Source organism: Rattus rattus, chromosome 8 (genome assembly GCF_011064425.1).
Source record: "Rattus rattus isolate New Zealand chromosome 8, Rrattus_CSIRO_v1, whole genome shotgun sequence".
Taxonomy (NCBI): domain Eukaryota; kingdom Metazoa; phylum Chordata; class Mammalia; order Rodentia; family Muridae; genus Rattus; species Rattus rattus.
In genome coordinates this window covers 67,220,735-67,238,189 of record NC_046161.1, presented here as the reverse complement: position 1 = coordinate 67,238,189, position 17,455 = coordinate 67,220,735, and the positions used below count along the sequence as shown (strand labels likewise).

Here is a 17,455-nt window from a genome sequence, read left to right as displayed (position 1 = left end):
GCTGGAGCACCCTCTACTGGTGTTAGTTAGCTACTACCATCAACATGAAACCCAGCCCACGCCCATCAATATTTCTCATTTTTCCTTAAGCAAATGAAACACGTTCTCACTCATAGCGGACAGTTGAGAAGTTCATAGCTACCTCGAGGGCATAAAGTAAAAAGGAAGTAAAAAAAATCTTGAAAATGAATCCATAGTGAATTCAAGCACTTAAAACTTGGGGAAAAAAAAATCAATACATCTGTGAAATTCCAAAGTAATGTTTAAAATTTTACATCTCTACTGATAAATATATTTTAGAATTTAGAAACTGATAAATATACTCTAATACATTTTAAAAGATGCTCTGGTCAGGCAAGAAGGCTTAATGGGTAAAGGAGCTTGCAATCCCCGGGATCCATCCACGTAGGACAGAAAACACTGCCTCAAAATAGAAAACATCTCTGTAAGTTCAAGGCCAACCTGGTCTACATTGGGACAACTGGAACTACAGAGAGACCTTGTCTCCAAGAACCAGAAAACAACAACAACAAAACAAAAATAAAGTCACAACAAAAATACCCAAGCAAATAACCGAAAGATGCGAAAAGAGTCCCCTCATCAAAAACAACAACAAACAAAGAAACGATTTCCTTTCAGGTGCACTTTATTCCGCTTTATAGGCTATTTTATAAGCTATGCACAAAAGTGGTAAGGAGGAGGTGCAGGGCCATACAGAGTGGATCTGAAAACTGGGAATTCGTGGAGAGGTATGTATGTCCCACTCTGTCCCCCTTTGAGGTGGCCTGATTAGGAAGCTCATGCTGGCCTTGAACCCACAATTCTCCCATCTCAACCTCCCAAGTGCTGTATTTAAAGGAATACACTCCCACTCTCAGTCTAGACCATGAATCTATGATAAAGCATGGAGCCTCTAAGTTTGCATAAATACATCTTCCAAAAAATTGTCTCTTTCAACCAATTTCAAAGTAGAATACGCGCACACACACACACACACACACACACACACACACACACACACGCCTGAGAGTTACCAGGCAATGAGATTTATCAGCTAAAGAGAAAAACGTAAAGCTCCTTTAGGGACAGAAGGGAGAGCACAGATTAATAAATTCAGCGTGGAGAACTTTGAAACAGAAGCAAACACTGAGACTAGACCCGGACCCCATCAAACAGTTCAAGTCCTAAACCTGAGTTCTGCAGACTACCCCGTCAGGTGGCTAAGCAGAGAGGAAGCTCCCACTAGGATGCTGTTTACAAATGGCTACCCGGGCTGTCACAGCCCTGCTGCAGTTAAGTATGGCCACTTACACAGTGCTTGGTTTCATGACACTCAGCAAACTCAGTCATTCGAGGTGGTTTGGGGAGAACCCGCGGAGTGAGGAAAGCAACCACAGGACAGTGTAGGCTTTCTCAGGAAAGCGGGAAGAGGGAGGAGGGACACAGTAAGAACACACCGTGGGCATCTCCACTTCTAGCACCCGCATCAGGTCAGGCCTAAGTGCTGGTGTACAATACAGCTCTGCTGGGTGTGGTGTGGTGGTGCACACCTTCAGTCCCACCACTAGGGGGGCAGAGGTGGATCTCTGAGTTCACGGTTAGCCGGTCTACAAAGCAATTCCAGGACAGCCAAGGCTGCGCAAAGAGACCGTCTCAGAAACAAACCCAAAAGCTCCGCCAGCTCTATGGGACTGACGCCCTCTCCTGGCCTCCACAGGCACCTGCATACACACACACACACAGTGCACACACACACACACAGAGTGCACACACACACACACACACAGCACGCGCACACACACAGTGCACACACACAGTGCACACATACAGTGCACACACACACACACACACACACGTAAAAATAAAATTAAATACCTTCTTGTAATCTGCTTTAAAAGTTGAAAATGTATAAAAATAATGGATCAGGGTGAAAAGCCCAAATAATTCAACTTACTATAAATTTAATTCTGTTCTTAAGTCAATCAATCAATATATTTATTTATTATATATAAGTACATTGTAGCTCTTATGAGCCACCATGTGGTTGCTGGGATTTGAACTCAGGACCCCTAGGAAAAGCAGTCAGTGTTCTTAACCACTGAGCCATCTCTCCAGCCCTAATTCTAATTTTTTTAGAAAAGATTTTATTTATTGTACTTATGTGAGCACACTGTAGCTGTCTTCAGACTCACCAGAAGAGGGCATTGGATCCTATTACAGATGGCTGTGAGCCACCATGTGGTTAATGGGAATTGAACTCAGGACCTCTGGAAGAGCAGTCAGTGCTCTTAACCCCTGAGCCATCTCTCTAGCCCTCTAAATGTTTTTAATAGTGTGTGTGTGTGTGTGTGTGTGTGTGTGTGTGTGTGTGTGTGTGTGCGTGCATGTGCATGTGCATGTGCATACACACCACAGAATACACATAGAGGCCAGAGAACAACTCTGTGGAATTACAGCTGTCCTTCCACCTTAACTGAGATTCTGCTCAAACCCTGCTCTCCAGGTCTGAATGGAAGGCTAAGCTTTAGCCATGTTATTGGCCCCTAAACATTTTGGTTAATAATGGGTCAGCACTGGAGCACAAGCTTACCCAGTGAGGGTGACTGTGGCCTCTAGTCACATGAACGTACCTCTTCTTCTCTAAGGAGTCAACCTCCAGGCCAGGAGGGCCCTGGCCTGCTTCTGAGGTAAGTCCTGTGTCTTTCCTCTGCAGGCTCTGGGCCTCGATTGTCTTCCTTCCTGACTCCTTCTCTCCACAAGCTCATCTATTTGGACTATTAGTCACAGGAAGCAGAGTCACAGGCATCACAGAGGACCAGAGGCCTGGCTGGCTGACCAAGAGAGAGCTCAGGTATCAGGTAAATGTTGACAGAATGTCCTACAGACATTCTGGAGTGGTCTGAGACTCGAGGGCTAAAAAGACAAACTTGCTTTTACTTTGACCCTTTATACTAGTATTTCTTTTTATCTATGTACATATGTGTGTCTCTGTATGTGTATGCCAGGTACCACTGGAGGCAGGAAGTGGGTGTCAGACCCCGAGAGCTGGGGTTGCAGGCATCGTGAGCCTCCTGACATGGGTACTTGGAACCAGACTTAGGAGTTCCCTGGAAGAACAGCGGGTACCTTTAACTGCTCTAAGTCATTTCTCCAGCCCTTGCTTTTCCTTAAGACATTTTGTCACATTGTATGTTTTACTTCGTGTGCATGTGTACATATGTGTAGGTGAACAGCCATGTGGTTCTGGGGCTCACACTCAGGCTGTAAGTCTGTCCATCAGATGCTCTAACCACTGAGCCATCTTGCCAGCCTCTGCTTTCATTTGGAATACCCCAAAGGAGATACTAATAAAAACCCACATTCTTCTGCATGCGGTGGTGCACACGCTCAATCCCAGCACCCAGGAGGCAGAGGCGGAGGCAGACAGAGCTCTGTGAAGCTGGAGAGCCTGCTCTACAAGGCACATTCCATGCCAGCCAGGGCCACACAGTGAGACCATGACTCAAACTGAAACAAAATACGCACAAACATTCTATAGGAGTTACTAGTTATATAGATCCAAGCAAATCCTCTCCGTCTAAACCTTATTTATTTCCACTTGGAAGATGGAGATACAAGGGGACCTCACCGATAGACATTATAAAATTATCAAGTGAAATTAGCCTGTTAGAACACTCTGCACCCCCTGGGAATTGACAAACACACAGCCTGCTATTGCTGCTAGGTGAGGGAAGCGACAAGAAAGAGAGAAGGTGGTCCCTGCACTGCAAACTGAAACAGGGAGGGCACAAAGCCTCAGCTCGGTTTATCACAAATCATCTTTCGGGGTGTTTAAAGACCGAAGACATCTGCTTATATAAAGCTGGTCCAGAGTCCAGGATAGCAGGAAATTAGCAAGGAGCAAATCCTCAAGCTGAGCTCAATTCACTGCCCTCATTAGCTTTCCCTGGCGCGCAGGGCAGGTAACAGTTCCCGGCTGTGTCTGACATGCATGTAAGAGTGAATGAAGGTCAACAGGAAGAGCGTGGCTTTCCCACTCTCCCAAATGAGTCATGGGAGCTCTCATTTAACAGCCCTGAAGACAATAAACGCTTTGGGAAACAAGCCAGTGGATGTGTTCCCAACTAAAGAAAGGCAAAGTATTTCACAAGAGGGGAAATATGGAAGAATTTGAGGGTTAGCACTAAAACAGCAAGCAGATGGACCCCAAGATTAATCCAATCTGTTAGCTATATCCGGATTTTAGACTTAGTTATTGTATTCAAGTTAGAAGAAAAGCAGAGGCCAATAAAGTGCTAGTTTCTACAATGGCAAAACTGTCATAAACCAGTACTCGGTGGGACTAATTCCACTCAGCCCAATACCACCTTAATGAAATATGACTTAACAATAATGGAGTGCTAACGCGTCTCTTTTCCCCTTTAATTTGCATCCTATTTTATTCATGTGTCTGTGTATGGGTATGAGTGGATGGGTGCATGTATCCTTGGAAACCATTAGTGGGTATTAGCTCTCCTAGAGCTGGAGTTACAGGTAAGGCTGTGAAGCACACAGTGTGGTTGCTGGGAGCCAAACTAACTTGGATCCTCTGACATGCAGGCGAGCTCTTAACTGCTGGACTGTGTCTCTGGAACCACAACTGCATTATTACATTATCTATTAAAGATTTTGGTACCATATGCCCATTTTTTCACTGTGGCGTGCCCCACTAAAATGCTTGCCTTTCTCCAGTTTTATTAGAAAAACCTACAACTTTCTCGTAGCACCACTAGGTGGCGCGTGCGCGTGAGTCCACCAGGAGAGTGATGCTGGCTCTGTACCGGAATGGGAGGGACTCAGACACCAACTGATTTTAACAGGCCAATGAAAGAAGGTCCAACGGAATTCAGCTGCTGAGTAAATTTCACCAAACCACAGTCTGGATTAACTATCAAGGAGTAAAACATAAAAGCTGAGGGCTAGAGAGATGGCTCAGCGGTTAAGATCACTGCTCTTTCAGAGAACCTAAACTTTTGTACCCAACACCCACATTGGTAGTTCCCAATCATAACTCCAGCTCCAGGGGATCCAATCCCTCCTTCTTTTCTTCTTTTTTTTTTTTGGTGTCTGCAAGTATCTGTGCATATGTGTATGTACGCAACACACACACACACACACACACACACACACACACACACACACACACATACACGAGTCCAGGAGTAAGCCTATATAAATTTGAATCATGGTATCACCTATAAAGTAGAGATTAAAAGTGTTTATACTGGTTGGGGATTTAGCTCAGTGGTAGAGCGCTTGCCTAGGTAGCGCAAGGCCCTGGGTTCGGTCCCCAGCTCCAAAAAAAAAAAAAAAAAAAAAAAATGTTTATACTGTAAAATATTCAGAAAACAACTTGGCACGTGCTGGCTGCTATACAGCAAACGTGCAGGGTAGAGAAACAGCTTGGGCACTGGGGATTCGGGGTCAGGCCTAAGTGGCTCTGTGGCTGTGGAAGTCGCTGTTTCCTCCTCAGCACCGTCTGTGAGGTTAGAACACCAGATATTAAGGAATTGTGACAACAGTAGAAAGAGATACCCTGCAAGATAAGCCTAACCGATGCAAAGTCATTGCTAAAGCTCGGACAGTATTTACAAGTGGGAACAACTAGTTCTAATTCTAATTCAGCACAAAGAGGCATTTGAGAAGCTGCCCCTTAGAAGATGTGGGAAGCAGAGGGCCAGGAGATGAGTGTGGACCAGTGATGCAGGAGGCCAGGTTTGCAGCAGTGAGATTAAATGAGAGATGGTCAGGCTGGGGACAGACCGGGGAGAGGGGCGAGCAGCCAGGCTGGGCATTGCAAACTGTATTGTAAACACACACAAGGTGGCCGGCTACATGGGCTTGTTGAGAAGCACTGAGAGGCAGCTAGAAATCTCCCTATTTCACCCTGGGGTAACCAACACAAATGGAAGAGGACTCGGGTGGCAAAGGGCTGCTGACTTTCAACTTCTAGGCTAGGCATCCCATCCCTGCCACAGCTGCCACAGCCCTGTCTCCAGGCTAATCTGATAATCTGACGGGAGCACTTTCTCAATTGAGGGCTTTTTTTCCTCTCAGATTGAAGTTAAAACAAACAAACACCTAACTAGCACAAATAGTCGGGAATAAAATACTTTAAGGAGAAAACATTTAGGGCCATGCACTGGGGACAGGAGATGGTGATTCCAGGCCAGCCTGGGATGCACAATTGATACCTTGTCTCAAGAGTAAAAGAAAAAAAAATGAACAATTTTTTTGTTTGTACGTTTGATTGTTTTGTTTTTGTTTGTTTGTTTTTTAAGAAAGTGTCTCTGTGTTGCCCAGGCTGTCCTGGAACTCTCTTTGTAGACTAAGCTGGCCTTGAACTCACAGAGATTCCTCTGCCTCTTTGCCTCCTGAGTGCTGGAACTAAAGATGTGCACTACCGGGGGTTGGGGATTTAGCTTAGTGGTAGAGTGCTTGCCTAGCAAGCGCAAGGCCCTGGGTTCGGTCCCCAGCTCCAAAAAAAAAGAAAAAAAAGAAAAAAAAAAAAAAAAAGATGTGCACTACCACAGCCAGCTCTCCACTAAACGGTTTCTAACAATTCCAGCTCTGTGAGTTTTGATCATCGGTCTATTTTCGCACTTTATTTAAACCTACAAAATGCAAACTGTAGCAGGCTGGCTTAGTAGGAAGTTTTCACTCTATATTTCTCCCAAACACCACCAAGTTCCCCCACCCCCACCCCGGGATGGCCAAAGTACTGATGGGCACCGGGCTCAAACCGCATGAACGGTGCAGCAAGGCCAACCCTTTGGCTTGCATCCTGGAAAACCCACACCAGAAAACAATTATTGACGAAGCCCTGGGCTGCGGACCAAGGATACAGATAAGCCAGGGTTAGGAGGCCAGCCTTTGTTTCCTGCGCTGGCTGCTTGTTCATGAGGCCTCGGGATCTTCCAGAAGAACCAGAGGTCAGGGTTTGATAAAATTAGGAGAAAACCTGAGGTCAAGACCATGAAAAAGCCCCCACAGGAGTGGAGCAGTCGCCCTTCCAGCCGCCTCTCACATTTAAATCTAAGGTGCGGGAGAGTTTTAATTGCCGTTTTCTATGGCAAACTCCCAGGTGGTGGGAAAAGTAATCCCCCCTCTCCCTCCTCCACATCAAAGGAAGAGGAAGTAACCCTCTAGACCTGAGCCTCTGTCCGCGTTAATCTTCAATTAACAAACCAGCTCGCACTGGAGTGGCCCCATGAAGCACCCTCAAGAAAATAGTGTTGCTTTAAAATCACGATGTGTGCTTTAAGGTATCTAGGTCTACGTCTGCTGGGGATTTCTCATTCCTGGTGATAAATGGATACAAACGTTGTTTGGTACTGAGAGTGAAAAGCGCGTGTGAGGCTTCACAGCTTTAGAGTGGCTGTTTTAACTATACGGACACTAACACGTCCATATATGGTTCTGAGGTCCGATTAACTTAGGTGTGTGGCTTTTTATTCCTAAGGATTTTATATTTAAATAAAGCATGGGGGGGTAAAGTTTTTAGTAAGAAAATAAGGAGCGCTGTTTTAAAACTCACCACGTATTGCTTTGCATTACTTACCCAAGGGGCCCCCAGAGAGAGCATGCTGGCAGCAGCCACAATATGCCTCAATTAAGACAGCTTCAGAGCCTAAGAGAGTCAGGCCAGAATGTTTTCAAAGGTAAAGGGTGCTCTCAAACTTCTCTGGCCCGAGGTCAGCTCGTGTAAAGATACTAAAAGAGGACACGGGAAGGGGAGTTAGGAAGGTAAGGGGCTCTGCAGGGTGGAGCCCAGCACCCCACCGAATGTCCACTTTTAATTTAATCTTTTGTGTGGCCAGGTTTTGTGCAAGCCTGCTCAGGCCCATTGTTCCCCAGCAACCCCGACCAGAGCTCTCCTTGGTCAGGCTAGCCAGGGTGACTGCACTGCCCTGAGCCTGTCCCTCCCAAACAATACCCCCCATATAATTATTCAGAGAGGAGGCCGGCCGTAGGGGCTGCTGTGACACCTGGGTCGTGGCCTCTGACACGGAATCTGGGGCCAGCCCAAGTCTGGTCCAGCAGGCAGAGAGGCAGGAAAAATGCTAAGGGGGGATGGGTGGGAAAGGAAGGCGGAGAGCGGGCGCTGGGCGTTAAGACACCGCACTTAAGCACAGCACGGAAAGCCTAAGTCTCATTTCAACAGTAGGCTGGCCTCACGTTTCCCAAGTGACTGGAGTTTCCCTGCTACTGAGACATTATTGGAGGAATGGGTTTCTTGTTCCTTTTGGTTTTTTTGAAATCACCTTTTAGTGGGCATGCAAATACAATGGGTTTCATTATCTTTTACCTGTTCTAAGTTCCCATCTGTATCACCACACAGCAGATCTTTTTTTAGGATCCACTCTTATATGGCCAACACACTTATTAGAACGGGGGGGGGGGGCTCAGACCCTCAACCGTTTTGTTCCAATGTGCTAGCGTGCTGAATTAAAAGTCGGGTTTTAGCTGAGAATGTTAATCTTGCTTTAGGCTTAGATCTAAAAATTGATCTCCTTTTACCTTACAAGCTGGTTTTCTATATGCCTGTTTACCGTGAACCGTTTTCACTTGGTCGGAGTTGTAAACAAGCCTCACTTTTCTTTGACCGAGTGTGCCAAAATGTTACAAAACTGCTCTGTGAGGTGTGGAGTGTGTGAGTTCCCAACCTAGGCTTTCCTGTGAGCCAAAGGGAGGGTATTTGTCTAAACCTGAAAAGACTAGGGTCCTTTTGTTTGGCCTCCTGAAGGGCCTTAACACAAACACCTCCTCTATCCCTGTGAGTGACAATACCCCTCTCTCATAGTGAGGGCAGGATAATTTTAGGGAAAATCCTTCCTATTTTAGGGTTAACTTCCTATCAAAACTAGCTGGCACATATAGACTACTGGCGATCTCTATCACAACAACCTCCCCATAGAAGCTGTGACTCACTGCTCCAGACCCAGACAGAGGCAGCAGGCTTCCTCGATTAATACTGCGTATGAAATGTTTTGATCATGTTATTTCTTTTCAGGTCTTGTGTTTTTACTTTTGTATGTTAGACTCTATTCACACAGCATGATCAATCAAAAGTTTAGGGTGTAGCGCCCCTTACTTGAGCCCTGCTGGGAGAGAACCTGACTTATTCACACACTGAAAACCTAATCTAAAAGTGACATAACACACCCCCACTTAAACTTCAGATCTTATGTGCTTGTCTAAAGAGACACCTTTCCTTGTAGGTCAGCATGGAAGAAAGGCAGCCCAGAGGTCCTGTATTGTAAGCTCATTCTCCCACTCTGCTATCATCAAACAGAGGGAAGGTTGATAACTTCCTATGGGCAGGAAGAAAAAAAGATTCCAACAGAACAGCGACTAAGGGACTGGCAGGATGGCTCAGCAGCTGAGAGGTCTAGCTGCTTTTCCAGTGGACCAGGGTTTGATTCCCAGCACAAGCATAGTGGCTCACTGTCTGGGGATCTGTTGTCCCCTTCTGGTTTCTGGGCACTGGGCACATGTATAGTCACAGACTTAGATGTTGGCAAAACATTGAGTCTAACTGTCCCCAAATTCATGACAGCAGTATATGAATAAGTACTAATGAGGTTGTGCCCATGTACAAACTCCCAAATATCTGAGAGTAAAAGAAGCCAGATGTGCTAGGGCAATCCCTCAACCCACGCACCGAGGAGGTAGAGCCAGGCAGAGCTCCCTAGAGTGTGAGACCAGCCTGGTTTACACAGTGAGTTCTGGGCAAGCCCCGACTGCATAGAGAAACCCTGCCTAAAAACCAAACAGAAACAAGTAAACTAAATGGACTGTTTAATATAAGTAAATTTCAATTCTAACACAAGAGAGTGTTAGCATATCTAATAAGACAATCGGAGCCTATCAGTTTACAAGTGAGGTTTACTTAAAACTCTCCCATAAGAAAAGGAATGAAGCTCATTGGCCATGTTAGCATTTTCATCGAGAGCAGGGCTTGCCCAGAAGCCCCCGGAGGAGGCATGGAGCCTCACACACTACTGTACCTACCTCACATTTGTTTAAGTAGCTGCCCTGTCTGCTTCACACACATCAGTTCCTTACAAACAATATTTTTATAGACTGGCAGAGGGAGCCCATTCATGACAGCCGAACTTCCCCTGGAGCCATGAAATAAATTTCCTTCCAGGACTAACAGTTCTCCACCTCCCAGTCATGGACTCACCGTGGCATTTTGACCCTTGTGTGAAGCAACGTGAAAATATCATCCATCACTCTCTGAACCACAGGGACGTGGGCGGGAGGGGCCCAGATGCATTGCAAAAACATCTGTAGTTTGATAACCATCCCTCGACATGCAACCCTTGGTGGTTCAAAGAATGCACGCAGGATGGGAGGAGAGATGGAGGGCGAAAGCCTGCAATCGATCTTCAATTTCTTCCCAAGTGGGAAGCACACTGTTGAAAGTGCAGGCTCATCAATCACGGTGTAAAACCCTCACTGCTTATTTATGCCTCCTCAGAAGTCACCAGGCACAGGCTTACAACTTACTCACACTTGCTGCGTGCATCACTGGGAAACCGACTCTAATGTTAGCACTCAGCAAGAGAATCCTTTGATGCAAGCAAACATTTTAATCGGCTATAGGTGGTGCATGCAAATTCTATTAAAATCACCAATCTTTCAGAGAACTGAGAACAGTGAAGCCCTATGGGATAGCAGAAGTGTTCGTGTGTATGCATGTGTGTGCGTGTGTGTATATGTGTATTCTAATTTTCGAGTTTATTTACTTTGTGAGTATATGCGTCAGGATGATTTGCTATAGTGCATGTATGGGGATGAGGGGATAATTTCTAGTAAGCCTTTCTCTCCTTTTAACCCGTGGGTCCCAGAATTCAAACCCAGGTCTTCAGGCTGGGGTAGCAAGCACCTCACTTAGCTGCCACACACAAGTCCATACATATGACTCAAAGATTTGTTCTTGTGTTTATTTCTGTGTATGGGTGTGTCTGAATGCATGTCTGCATGGATGCTCCTGGAAGTCTGAGGGGTTTGGATCCCCTGGAGCTAGAGTTACAGCTGAATATGGGAACATGACATACTGCCGGGAACTGAAACCAGGCCCTGTAGGAGACTAGAAAGCATTCTTTAACCACTCAACCCTCTTCTCTAGCCCCAATAAATATAATTTTAAAAATTCAAACATTTTAATTATTGTTTTCTTTCCATTTTTATATATGTGTGCTTGTATGCACATCATATATATCATCATTTGACCATCATGTAAGAACATAAAAAGACAAGAAGTGAGTGTCAGATCCCCTGGAACTGAACAACAGCTATGAAGAGCCATGCGGGTGCTGGGAACAGAACCTGTGTGTCCTCCGTATTGTTCAGTGGGAGTGCACAAGGCCCTGGGCTTTAACCTCCCACTTCCCCACAAATTTAGTGTTTTTTATCTTACGATCATAAATTTTATACAATTCAGATAAAAAAAGAAAATATTCCTGACATCAGCATCTAAAGGTAAGCACTGCTATTTAATTCTGCTTACTATTCAGGGGCGCCATATTTAGGTTTTTAAAAATTGTACTTCATAATCTGCCTTTTGTATTCACTAAAGACGGTACACTATGCAGGCCATTAAATGTTTTAATTTTATTTTTTTAAAGATTTATTCATTTATTATATACAAGCACACTGTAGCTGTCTTCAGACACACCAGAAGAGGGCATCGGATCTCTTTACAGATGGTTGTAAGCCACCATGTGGTTGCTGGGAATTGAACTCAGGGACCTCTGGAAGAGCAGTCAGTGCTCTTAACCGCTGAGCCATCTCTCCAGCCCGGGATCTTTTTTTTTTTTTTTTTTTTTTTTTTTGGTTTTTTTTTTTTTCCGGAGCTGGGAGAACCCAGGGCCTTGTGCTTCCTAGGCAAGCGCCTACCACTGAGCCAAATCCCCCAACCCCCGGGATCTCTTTACAGATGGTTGTGAGCCACCATGTGGTTGCTGGGAATTAAACTCAGGACCTCTGGAAGAGTAGTCGGGTGCTCTTTACCTCTAAGCCATCTCTCCAGCCCTTAATTTTATTTTTAATATTTAAAAAAATTTTTTTGTGATGGGTGTTTTGTTACAAGTATATTCGTGCACTGCATGCATGCAGTACCCACGGATGCCAGAAGAGGGCACTGGGTCCCCAGGAACTGGATTTACAGGCAGTTGTGCGTTGCCATTGCTGCGATCTGAACCCACGGCCTCTGGAAGAACAGCCAGTGCTCTCCACTGCTAGCTATCTCTCCACCCCTTCTGCCATTGAATATTTTTCTAAAACCTTCTCCTCAATGTCCACACTTACCCGAATTGTCTGATATACTGTAGTTTACCTTTTAATTTCATTTTATCATGCCTTCTTATTTGCATGTGTGTATATGCACCACGATCAGAGGACAGGTCTTGGTTCTCTTCTCCTTCCCAGTGGATCCAGGGACTAAAGTCAGGTTTCCAGGCTTGGCAGCGGTGCCTTTACCCGAAGGGCCCTGCCACGAGCCTGACCACCGTTTATTTTGGGGGCTATGACAGCACAGAGGATACTCTTGCACATTGTCCCACTTTCCAACGCTGGTCGCTACCAAAGGGAGGTCTGGTAAAAGTAAGCATACGGTATGTCCCTCTAGGTTCTGTGTGCTACCCAACTGGTCCCTAAAAAAGCCACTCATTTATTTTCTGCTCCCACCTTTACCATGAATGTCTGCAGATTACCAACTCCTGGTTCTCATCTCACCCATTTGTCTGTTTTGAATCATTTCAATTTGTCTTATATGAAAGAAGAATGAGGGACTGGAGATGGCTTAGTCAGTAAGGGCCTGCCTGGTCAGCACGAGGACCCGAGCTTAAATGCTCCACACTCAGGTGAGAGGCCAGCAAGGTGGAACCAGCACAAGGCAGGGAAGAGAGAAGAGGTCCCTGGAGCTTGCTGGCTCGCCGGCCTGGTCTAACCAAGGAGCTCCAAGTTTGGGAGGGAGATCCTGTCTTTAAAACTAAGGTGGAGATGCCTTATGTCTAATGAAAGATACCTGTGTCAACCTTTGGCCCTTACATTCGTGTGTGAGTGTGCACATAGGTGTGCACGAATGCATGTGTGTGCACACAAACATACTCACACTCATATAGGGTAGAGCCAGTGTGATATATATATATATTTTCTTTTTTTTTTTTTTTTTCCGGAGCTGGGGACCGAACCCAGGGCCTTTGCGCTTGCTAGGCACGCGCTCTACCCCTGACCTAAATCCCCACCCCCCCAGTGTGATATATAAATGTTGAATAATGACAGTGGTTAGACATATTTACACACCCTCCCCTATGATAACTGGGTGAAACCTGCTGCCTTCATTCTGCATAGCTACAATATGACAGTCACCCCAGCACACTTTGAAAGCGGGCTGCTATTGCCGAGTTCAGTCAAGGGTTCTCCCTCCCCATCTACGCAGAACTCACAGGACCCTGCAACAGACTACTATGGTAACTAAAGAGGCCCCACCCCGGGCCTCTGCAGACACTAAACTCAATTAGAATTTAAAAAACGTATTTCAGCAAGATACACTGGAAAGGCAGTGCAGAGCTCCTGTGAAAATGACAGGTGCTCATTCAAGTGAACTGACAGCTGAGCTGCTCACACACACGTAAGGTGGCTCTGAGCAGCTTGGGTAATCCCAGCTCTTGGAGAGGCTGAGCCTGCGTCCACGCTCGCTGTGACTGTGGCTTGTACTCTCCTTTATTGATTCCTCCACTGTTCCGCCAGGGGCTTCCACCTGGTCAGTTACTGCAGATCCTTCAGTGTCACCCGCTCAGGGAAGTGCACCTTGACCCCATCCTCAGATTGTCTACTGCCCACCATTACACAGGCCTTGGTCTCTTTACGCCCTTCCAACATAATACTACAGTGTATAATTACAACTTGTGGGGCAGGGTGACAAATGTCCTTGCCTTCCTCAAGACTTGAAAGCTTCACAGCTGAAGTCACTTGGAAATAGTAGATTCAGAAGTTTAGAGCAGGCTGGGTGGCGGTGGCCCACACCTTTAATCCCTGTAGAGACTGGCGAATCTCTGTGAGTTCAAGATCAGTCTGGTCTACAGAGTGAGTTCCAGGACAGCCAGGGCTACAAAGAGAAACCCTGTCTTGAAAAAAAGAAGTCTAGAACAGCAATTAGTCTCCAATTTTAAAAGCTTTTCTTTCCATTAATAATCGTATTTGCGTGAGTGCCTGTGTATGGAGATGTGCGTGCACATCTGTGTACCTGCTTGTAGAAGCTATCTTGGGAGTTAGTCCTCAGGGGTCGGTCGGTCACCTTGTTTTTTGAGACAGTGTTCCTCATTGGCCTCAGGATCACAGATTAGACTAAACTAGATGGACCTCACGTCACAGAGATCCTCATGCCTCGGCCTAACCGGTCCAGGACTGGGATCACAAGGGTTCACAACCATGCATAGCCTTTTCACGTGGGTTCTGAAGACAGAACTCAGGTCTTCATGTTTATAATACAGCCAGCACTTACAAATCAATTATCTGCCCAGTTAATAATTTTATTTTTAATTTTCTTCTGTACTGCTGAGGAGAGAGCCAGGCCCTTGCTCTAAGTGTCCCACCACTGGCTGCGCCCCAGACTCAGTAGTATTTTTTACTACCATGTGTGTTTATGCACAGGCCTTCGTTTACTTATTTTTTATGATTTATTTACTGTGTATACAGTGGTCTGCCTACATGTATGCCTCCACACCAGAAGAGGGCGTCAGATCTCATTATAGGTAGCTGTGAGCCACCACGTGGTTGCTGGGAATTGAAGAACAGTCAATGCTCTTAGTCACTGAGCCATCTCTCCAGTCCATGTTTTTAAAATATTGACTCTGGGGGTTGGGGATTTAGCTCAGTGGTAGAGCGCTTGCCTAGGAAGCGCAAGGCCCTGGGTTCGGTCCCCAGCTCCAAAAAAAAGAACCAAAAAAAAAAAAAAATAAACATACAAAACTATCTTTAAAGCCTAAGACAAAAACATTCTCCCCAAGGGGGCCTCGGTTACAGCATTTTCCCCTCACATACAAAAAGGATAATTAACAGAAAGGGTAATTAACAGAAAGGATAATTAGAACAAAGCTTAAAATCCATTTGCATTCAGCTTTTAAGGAACAAAGTTCAAAACAAAACCAAACTGAAGTCCACAAGTGTAATTACTGCACTGCATTTTCCCCTTCTATCCACCCAGAAGCTTTTTTTTCACGTGTGTTAATGGTGGCATTTAAAAAAAAAAAAAATCTCTTTAACTTAGCTCTTTAAGGACCTCCGGCGTCTAAGAATTCCTGACATTCACCAGAACCTTCCAGAGTGGTCTGAGCACCAACACTGGGACAGCATTGATTTAATTTCCTACAAGGCCTCCTCCTTCTGTAAGAGATGGCAGGCACTTACCGTGATTACAGGACTTAAAAAAAAAAAAAATGGGAGACTGCAAAGTTTAGCAAAGACCTCCATTCCTAAGAATAATGGCTGGAAACTGTGGCCCCAGCAACGGTGAGGAACCCTCAGGACCAACCAGCAGCTGAGCGGAATGAGCCATGCACTTGGACACACAGAATGGACAGCAGGAAGTAAAACTGTAAATTCAGTTTAATGTCCTTCAAAACACAAGTACTGTAGACAATAGTGGGTGTCCAAAGGGAGAGATGACGTTAAAGGGGCTGGGAAGCTATCAGTTGAATAATTATTAAACAGATCTATATCTATATCATCAGATGGAAACACAGCATCCCCCCCCCGCCCCCAAGCGGCTTGATTTGAAGTATCCCATGGAATGAAGCTTAAAATTTTTCCTCCTAGAGACAAACAGGGGAAATTGTGTATTTTGTTTGTTATGTGACCTCCAATTTCCTTTATCTTTCGATTATGCCCATTTTGGGGGAAAATGTTTCTTGTTGCTTTTTTCTTTCTTAAACAAATAGGCAAAGAAAACAAAACCCATGTGGGCTGAAGGATATATTTCAGTGGCAGGGTTTTTCCAAGCATAGGCAGACCCCAGGCTTTGATCTGGTACCTTTGTCCCCGACAAAAGCTGGGACAGAAAATGGAACTATCCAAGTATTTCAATCAGAAATTTAACTTGATGTAGCTGGCAGGGTGAGGGGATGTGAGCAGAGCCAGGCAGTAGTCGGCATAACCATGCCCCACCCCCTAGCCCCCATGATATCAGACCCTAAAAGTTAACCCGGTGGGCGATAGGGTTGATTTTGAAACATCACAATTGGTATCCACTCTACACGACCAAGGAAAGCCAAACAAAGCATCAGAGGACTTAAAAGAAAGGGACTTCCTCACCCAGCTTCTGCTCTCCACGGGGGCCTGGCTTTATTCAGGACTCCTTTCAGCCCGGCGTGTGAAGTGACTACTGTAAATCTTTGCCCAGCGCCAAAGGTCAAAGGGTTATCTGCAGTTACCTGTGCTGTGGGCTTTTAGGGCACACTGGCTTCTTCGTTCTTTCTTTTCTTTTTTTTTTTTTCCCAAGCATGAAGAAAAGCTGATGGATCACATCAAACTAATTTAGGTCCTAAAAAAAACAAAGCTTCGATCCTGTGGATAAACTGCAGTCCTGAGAGAAGGGACAAACATCAACTTTTCGGCTGTCCACAAAGAGAGGCCAGATGTGGCGGAGCCCCTCCCACCACACAGCTGCTAAAACAGTAAAACTTCAAACTCACAAAAGGAAAGCCATTTAGGCAAATGCAATTTTGTTCTGGGGGAGGGAAGAAACCTTTACTTTATTGTTTTTTGTTTTTTGTTTTTTGGTTTTTTTTTTTTAAAGTAGCTAAGGCTTCTGCTTACACACACCGCGGCTCATTTGATTAACTAGACAGATTTTTTTTTTTCAGCAATCACTGTGCATACTCAGGAATTTCAAAGGGGAGGCTGTTCAAGGCAGGACATCAAAATTCAGAAGTAAAACCCAGCAAACGCACAAAGATTTCATTGGGTTTGACATTTTTGGAAAAAGTGAACTATTTTTTAAAAGGTAACTCCCAACCACTTCATGAAATACGTGAGCACGCTATTTCTTTCCCTCCAAAATATTTTTGTTTTGTTTTTTAGTATGAAATAAAGCCACGAACGCTACCTCCCTGCCAGGAGTGCAGTCTCATATCCCACAGTGCACAGCAGAAGCTAGAGGGACACTTCCTTCTGGGGTGCTGCTGTGGTCTCATCTCTGCAGTCCCCTGTGTAAAGGAAGAGCAGCCTGTGTCTGACGCTGGCCTGGAGAAGGCTTTCTACTGATGAAGAACGTGCAGCCACCTTCTGTGACTTGCTGGAAATCCAATTCAGAACAATCACTGCATCAGTTCTGCCAGAATAGGGCTGAGTCCAATCCCCTTTGTTCCCTTTTCCTTTCTCATCAATTGGTTTCTTTATTCTTTAA

General features: G+C 45.3%; 1 protein-coding gene across 2 annotated transcripts in view; it reads right to left on the bottom strand.

Moving 5' to 3' along the window:
• Positions 1 to 17,455, bottom strand: part of Prtg (protogenin) — a 102,024-nt gene that overhangs the window by 19,536 nt on the left and 65,033 nt on the right. The gene's annotated exons all lie outside the window — the stretch shown is intronic.